The sequence below is a fragment of the Geospiza fortis genome, unplaced genomic scaffold, assembly GCF_000277835.1.
Source record: "Geospiza fortis unplaced genomic scaffold, GeoFor_1.0 scaffold196, whole genome shotgun sequence".
NCBI lineage: Eukaryota > Metazoa > Chordata > Aves > Passeriformes > Thraupidae > Geospiza > Geospiza fortis.
The window spans coordinates 87579-94844 of NW_005054487.1; positions in this window are offsets into that span (position 1 = coordinate 87579).

Genomic DNA, 7266 nt, shown 5'->3' on the forward strand with positions numbered 1-7266 from the left:
AAGCACAATTTTGTTCCCTCTCTCTTCCTTCGTTTGTCCTTTCCTCATGTATCAGTTTAAGGCTGGACTCCAGCCAAGGGAAGCTTTGGCTGATATCAATGCATTGTGCTCTCCATAGCCTGCAGTATTTCTGCATTTGTTGGCCTTGTTTGGTTTTGGTCTTGTTTGCTTTTAAAGGTAAAAATTCTGTCTGGGAGGAGACTTAACTTCAAAAAGGAAAATTGCTCATCACAGATGTAAGTAACTGAGCCTGTATCTGTAATTCTCATCTACTGGAAAATGGAAATATGGAGCTGCAGTGAAAAGTGGGAAAAGGCCAGCAGATGCTGTTTCTTTTAATTCCTGGTCACCAGCGACTTTTGGCTGGTAGATCAGCTATTGAGCAGTGCAGGATGAAAAAATGCATTTTGTGTTAAAATTGTGCTCCTTTTTTATTGCCCAGGAGACTCAAGTAGATCTTCATCCATATCCAAAATCCTGAATTAAAGAACAAATGTTCTGGGAAACAGCTTCTGGAGGGGTTTCTGTGGGTTCTTCTTGCCCCAAGTGTTCCTTTGAGCATTCTTGCCATTGTGCACTTTGTTCTGTGCCCTGATGGGCCAGCTGGAGAATTTAGGAGGGTGTAGAGAGCTGAAGTGAAAACATTATCAGGAGACAACCCTTCAGTTTTACTGCTCCCTCTGAGCCCTTGCTGGAGTTGATTGGAGGCAATAAGACACAACTCAGGGTCTCTCTGAGGCAAGAACCCTCATCCCTTTCAGTTTTGGGGTGGCTGTGATGGGATCAGTGAGGGAGGAAGTGTTCAAAGTCTCACAAAGTCCTCTGCATCCAGGGGAACCTGAACTGTGAGGCTCACTAATACTTGGGAGGATGTGGAGCAGATCTAAGCCGTGCAGGGCTGGAAGCAACTTTTCCTCTTTAAACTCCAGAGTTACTGGGTGGCTTTCAACTCCTGCTGTGCTGCTGAAAACCTACAAAGCCACTCTGCCCTTTGGGGATGTTCACCCCTGAATAACAGGGATTTCATCATGCCTGGAGTGTGATAGGTGGTACCTCAACATCTCAGGATGCTTGGCTGAAGCACCTTTATTCACCAGAACTAGACAGGAGCTTGGAGCACAAGCTTGCCACAAAGCTTGGAACAGAACTGAAAATTCTGGATCTGCTCTGAGGACAGGGCTAGAACAGCCCAGCTGAATTTCATGATGGATTTTGATGCTTTAAATTGTAACTGGGGGCTACATGTGGAAGGAACGGGCTGGGCTCTGTCCAGGGCATGTATTCCTTCCTTTGCATTGGCACTGGCATTCAATTTCTGGTTAAAAGCTTTGGTGGAGAAACCAATCCAGCTATAAGAGCAAACCCAGCTCCATAAAACAAGCCCAGGTCTCTACAGAGCCTGGCCAGGGCTGAGACTGGCACGAGGGGAATGGCAGCAGCACTTCCATGGGAGATGGGGCACCCCTGCCCTCTCGGTAGCAGCCTAATTTGGGGCTGGTTTAAGGCCATCAGGGATCAGCAAGCACTGCCAGAACCCTCATCGGATATTTTGGATCACTTGGGAAGGATTTGCCCCATGGTTTTGGCTGTCAGTTTGTCTTTGACAGAGAAACAGGCCCCTGTCAGCACTGTTTTTAATAATAGATGGAATTACATAGGTTCAAAATTATACTGGCTTTTAACTTTTGTCTCTGACCTTTTTATAAATACTTATTTTCTACATTTTCAGGCAAAAAATCTGCTCCCCGAAAAAGGCTTGCTTGGGTGACTGAATAATCGTGGATATGATTTTTTCTGGAAAATTAATTGATAGCACAGTGAGCATTGCAGAATTTTAGTTTGTAGGTCCTTTTTTGCAGTTTTTACCCAAACCTAGCTATAATCCTAAATTAGAAGACCAAATTAACTAGGATTCATGTGGGAATATTGAGCTGAAATCTTGTAGTTTGTCTTTTGCAAGTCAGGTATATTCATCAGTGACCTCTGATGGTCTAAAAAAGTACATAAATCCCAAACCACGAATCCCAAGTGAAGGTGTAGCACGGTTTTGCTTTGAGATGTGACTTAATTTGCACAGAGGGAGAGAGAAAAAACATGGTTGGGAATTGCAGAGGTACTTAATGTTGTGATTTTAAGAACTGAGAATCCCTAATTCCCTCAGCTTTTAAATTTATTGGTCTTTGAAGTAACATGAAGGTTCTGACTAAAAAAGGTGAATGCCAAGCTCCCCCCTCTCAGTTGGAGGGTGGATGGTGGCTTGTAAAGCATAATAAAACTGAGGTGAGTGTTTTGCTGGTGCCATTCAGGATCATTCATAACCTTTTGGGGAAATGGTAGGCAATAATGGGCTTACCTTGAGAATTAGATTTGATTTTTTTTGTTGTTGTTGTTACAGCAAACTTGGAGTCATTGGAATTACAATAGGTTAAAACTGATGAAAAATAAGTTTGTTGGAAAATCAAAATTCCTGCCCAACTATCCAAACATAAATACATTAAGTCCATGTCAAAGCTAATCTGTTTTCAGTTAAGAACAATTGGATTCAGAAGAATAGTACTTGAATTATAAGAGTTATGAAGTTTCATATTTCAAGCCATTATATCTTGTTTAGAATATGATACCATGACTTTTATTGAGCTTAGAGACTTTCCAATTTTCCTGCAGTGACCTTGCAAACTGTTAGGATGTGACCCTCGAAAGCACAGCTCATTGTATTTAAAAAAACCAAAGCACAAAAAAAAAAGCCAAACCCCAAAAAACCAATCCCATTTAAATCTTGTTTTTTCCTACTGATCTTCTAAGAGGTTAATTACTAATGGGCATTTGCTGCTCATTGTACCCTTCACTCCTTGTTCCCTCTTCTCTTAATCTTTACATTGTCACTGGGTGAATGCATTTTCCACCTTTCTTCCTCCTCAGACAGGAGCAGCAACATGAAGAGGCTTTTCTAGCGAGAATTAAACTTCCTCTTTCCTGCAGCTGGGCCATGTCAGTGTCCCACTGACCCAGTGCAGCCTGTATTCCCTCCCACCAGCCCTGGACTCCTCTAAAAACCCCTCAAAGCCAGCAGAAAAAGCGACTGGAGGGCTCTGATGATGAACATTCTCCATATTCTTTGCTTTCTCTTGGTCTAAAACTTATTTGGGTGTGTGCATGATTGTTTTTTAATGGCCTCACAGCAAGGAGCAGCTGTGCACATTTCTACAGCACTGAGCACTCTTTGGTTTACAGGCATTTCATTCTCCCAGTGCACAGCAAAAGAAGGGACAGTCCAGGCTCATTAACTGATTAATGCCATTATTTTGGGCCAGCAGGGACAGGCTCTGCCTGCTAAAACAGTGTGGGACAGTTAGTGATTTCATGGCTTTGTTTTTCTCACTACAAAGCTTTGGGACACAGAGCCAGCTCTGCACTGGGTTTCAGAACAAAGGTGTGGCTGGAGATCAGTGGTGGTGTGGTGGATTTGACCTTTGCCTGTGGTCTGTTGGAAGCTGGGTTGTTAATTTTGCTGCTGGTTGTCATCATTGTTTTGTGTCTCCCCTGTCTGCTTGGATTTTTTGCAAGGGCCCTGCAAAATCCTTAGCAATTGTGTTTGAGGCTCAAATACAAAAAAAAGGGGGAATTGTGGAAGAGGTTTTACAGCAACTGCTGTAAGCCAGAGAGAAGTTTGATAAAAGGATTCATGTCTACCCCTGAAAGAATTTCCTACCAAGGTCATTGACAAAGAAACCAAGAAAGAAAGAAGGATAAATAAGAGAAATCTGCAACTGCCTATTCCAATAAACACTTTGTTTTTCTCTCATGACCAAAGTGTAAACTTAGCAGTTTTGTGAGAAAGTATAAAAAGCATGCATGCCAGAACAAAAACAGGCTTGAAGCCTTCTGAAAATGGAGTGTGTTGCTTTGTATTGTCTCTGTCTCAACTACAACAGTGGCCAGGGTGGTGCTGGGCAGGAGCGGTGCTGCCAGAGCTGCCTGCCAAAGCTGCCAGCTTTAGGGCAAGAGCAGCTCCCCGGTGGCAGGTGCCTCTGTCTGCACAGAGGATAAAGGAAACAGCTTCAGCAGAACTATGAATAGGCAGCAGAAGAGGAGAACACAGAATAACAGGACAAGAAAGCCTCCCCTTCTGTTTTGCCATCCCAAGTAAGTGCAGCTTGGACAGAACCTCTGTGCTCCTCTGTGCTTTTTCTGTCTGACCCCTTTGGTGCTGCACAGAAAGTGATGCCTCTCTGTGAGATACTGGAATGTGCTCTGGATTGTTTCTCCATCTGTCCATTGCTTCTCCATCTTCTATTCCACATCAGTGGCTTGTGAGCTTCACTCATAACCACAGGGATTGTTTATTCTTGTTTTTATGCCCTCCTGTTGCGGTGGATGAGCGCAGAGCTCTGCTGTACATGGAACTGGTTTGGGGGTCTGGAGTGTTTGTTTTGTCCTTGTAAAATACAAATGAATCCCATAAGGCAAGCAGCTTTAAATAGTTTTAAATTAGTGCTGGAATCATGTTAGTGATACGGGTTTCAGAAGTGGCAGAAATGGAGATTTCTTCAGGACTAGTAAGAAAACTGCTACTTTTATAAATTCATAATAAATTCTGCATCTCTACCAGAAAAAAACCCAAAACAACTGCAATTCAAAGTTTCTAGGACAGGGTTTATATTCAATTCTTATAAAACTGCATATTCAGAATAAAAGCTGGGGTTTGTTATCCTTTGACTGGCAGGGTAAAGAATGAAAAACTAGAATTGAATAAACACATAAATGATTGTTGGGGTGGTCACTGATGGTGGGTTGGGGGAATAGTTATTAGGAAGCCCTTGGCCAAACAATAAAACACTGAGCATGCTGTCAACAACATTATAAACTTGTGGTGTGTTTCTCAGGTCTGTCATATTGGCTAAGTATAAAGTGTGCAGGAAGTATAAAGTTTTGCCTCCTCAAAAGCTGTAGAAATTGTTGGGGCAAATAGCAACTGATATCCTCTCCATACAAGCTCTATTTCCATGTGTAAATCTGCCTGGATAAGCTGCTACCAAAATATGCCATGGTAAATTCATTTTGCCTCAAACAACAAAAAGTTCCAGAGAGCGTCTTTTACAGCAAATTCACTGTAAACTGGAGGTTTGGATGTAGGAATTCTTTCAAAAGTCCCCTGTGGGGCAATGCACTTAATGACATGATTCCTTTTTAATTATTGTATGGGTTGTAGGACAGGTTCCTGAGAGCAATTTTGCAATGTACCACAGTGCAATAATGCTTAGGGCTTTCTAACTTTAGAGCACTTGATAAATTAATTAATGTTGGAAAGAATTGGATTACAGGAAGAAAAGGAAGTGGGATAAAGGTTAAGTGATTGTTCCTCACTCCTTTTTTACATGCTCAAGTACATCAGAGATGAACCCATGAGGGAATTAATCTGTCTCTCCCCTTCCTGACAATCCCGACTAAACACCCCAAAAACGTGTGCGTCTTTACAGCTCTTTTAAAACTCACTGTCCCCTGTGTTGCAGGTTTTCAGTAAGGCACAAAAGAGACCCCAAAAACCTCTTTAAGGCTTACTCAGATGTACAAGCTCTGGCTCCTGGGATTTTGCTGGGCTTTTTTCCAGGGAGATCCCTTTTGTGTCAAGGCAAGCCTGGGGCCTGGAGCCTCGCTGGTGTCATGTCCTGGGGATGGGGTGTGCCTGCAGCTGGAGAGGGAGTGAGAAGAACAAACATTACAACAGAGCATCCCTGGGAGTATTCCCAGACCTCAGCATGGTGAGTGCTGGTAATGAAGTCCTCACAGTAATGCATCCCTTGCTTATGACAAATCCTCTGTCTCGGAACATTTTATTTAATTTTATCTTTTCCCAGGATACAGCACTTACATGATTTCCTGTCAAAGCACTGCAGCATTTCACAGTCCCTTGGAGTGTTACTGACAGGTAGCTGTCAAAACCAAATTGACAGCATTGTAAATGCACTTTACTCCCTACTTGGACCCTTTTTTTTTTTTTTTAAGAATGATCCTTTTATGCAGCTAGCCAGTTAGCATGTTTATTGGAATTTTTCTTATTTGTTTTTAGTAGAAATTTAGTAGAATTCAGTTGAAAGTATCAGAGATTCCATGTGCACTTCTTTGAAGTCACTTGTCATTTTTCTCAACTAAAACATGTTGGATTTGACAGCAACATGGGGACAACTCATGCTCAGAAGTGCTTTTGTGCTTTTGTTCACACTTCCCAAAAGGCCATGAATTCCCTCTGTGCTGGGGAACAGTGTGTGACCATCAGGCACCACTGCCAAAGTCATGGAGCTGGAGATATAAATAGCAGGGGTGAACTTTACTGAGAGTTACAAGAAACTGAATTGATATTTTCTTCTAGTTTGGGCTAATTTCATTAAAGGGATTTGAAGACTGTTATGAATATGAACGAGGCCAAACAACAGTGTGTGACCATCAGGCACCACTGCCAAAGTCATGGAGCTGGAGATATAAATAGCAGGGGTGAACTTTACTGAGAGTTACAAGAAACTGAATTGATATTTTCTTCTAGTTTGGGCTAATTTCATTAAAGGGATTTGAAGACTGTTATGAATATGAACGAGGCCAAACTTTCTCCGGAAAAAGAGGTTCTCGTTTATTAAAGTAGCTACAAGGAACGGAGTACCCAGGATAAGCCCAGGCACTAAAAATTCCATTTCCTCGCTCTGAGGGCCAATTTCTAGGTTTACCAGGGGCTCCTTTTGATGTCCAATATCATCCCTCAGAGCACAGAGCCCCTGACACCCCTAGTCCTCTCCTTCCAGCCTTCTCCCTAAGGTGTCTTGTTCCTGAGCAAGTCTCATCCATCTTTCTTTTTCTGCAGAAATTTCTGCTATGTCCTTTCTTACTACAATAAAAGCATATGACTTCTGCCCTGGGTGGTCTTCTCTCGGGCCAAGGTGACTTATTATCTCTGTCTGGCTCATACCGTCTACTTGGCTGATCTTTAAACCCACTTATTCTTGGACCTGTGTACTCGCTTTTTCCATCACCTGGTGACTCACTATTCCCAAATCTAGCACTCTCTTTAGCTACTGCTACCATCATTTTTGCTTTTGTCTCGGTCTTCTCATCCCTCCTTAGATATACTTTTTGCACCTCTCTTAATAATTCATTCATTCGTCTTTCCTGCCAATCATCTAACTTTCCTTTGTATATCCACCTAGGCCTTAGTTACAAATTGAATTTTAACTAAAGTTTGTCCTTCTGGACTATCTGGATCCACACTTGAGTATAACT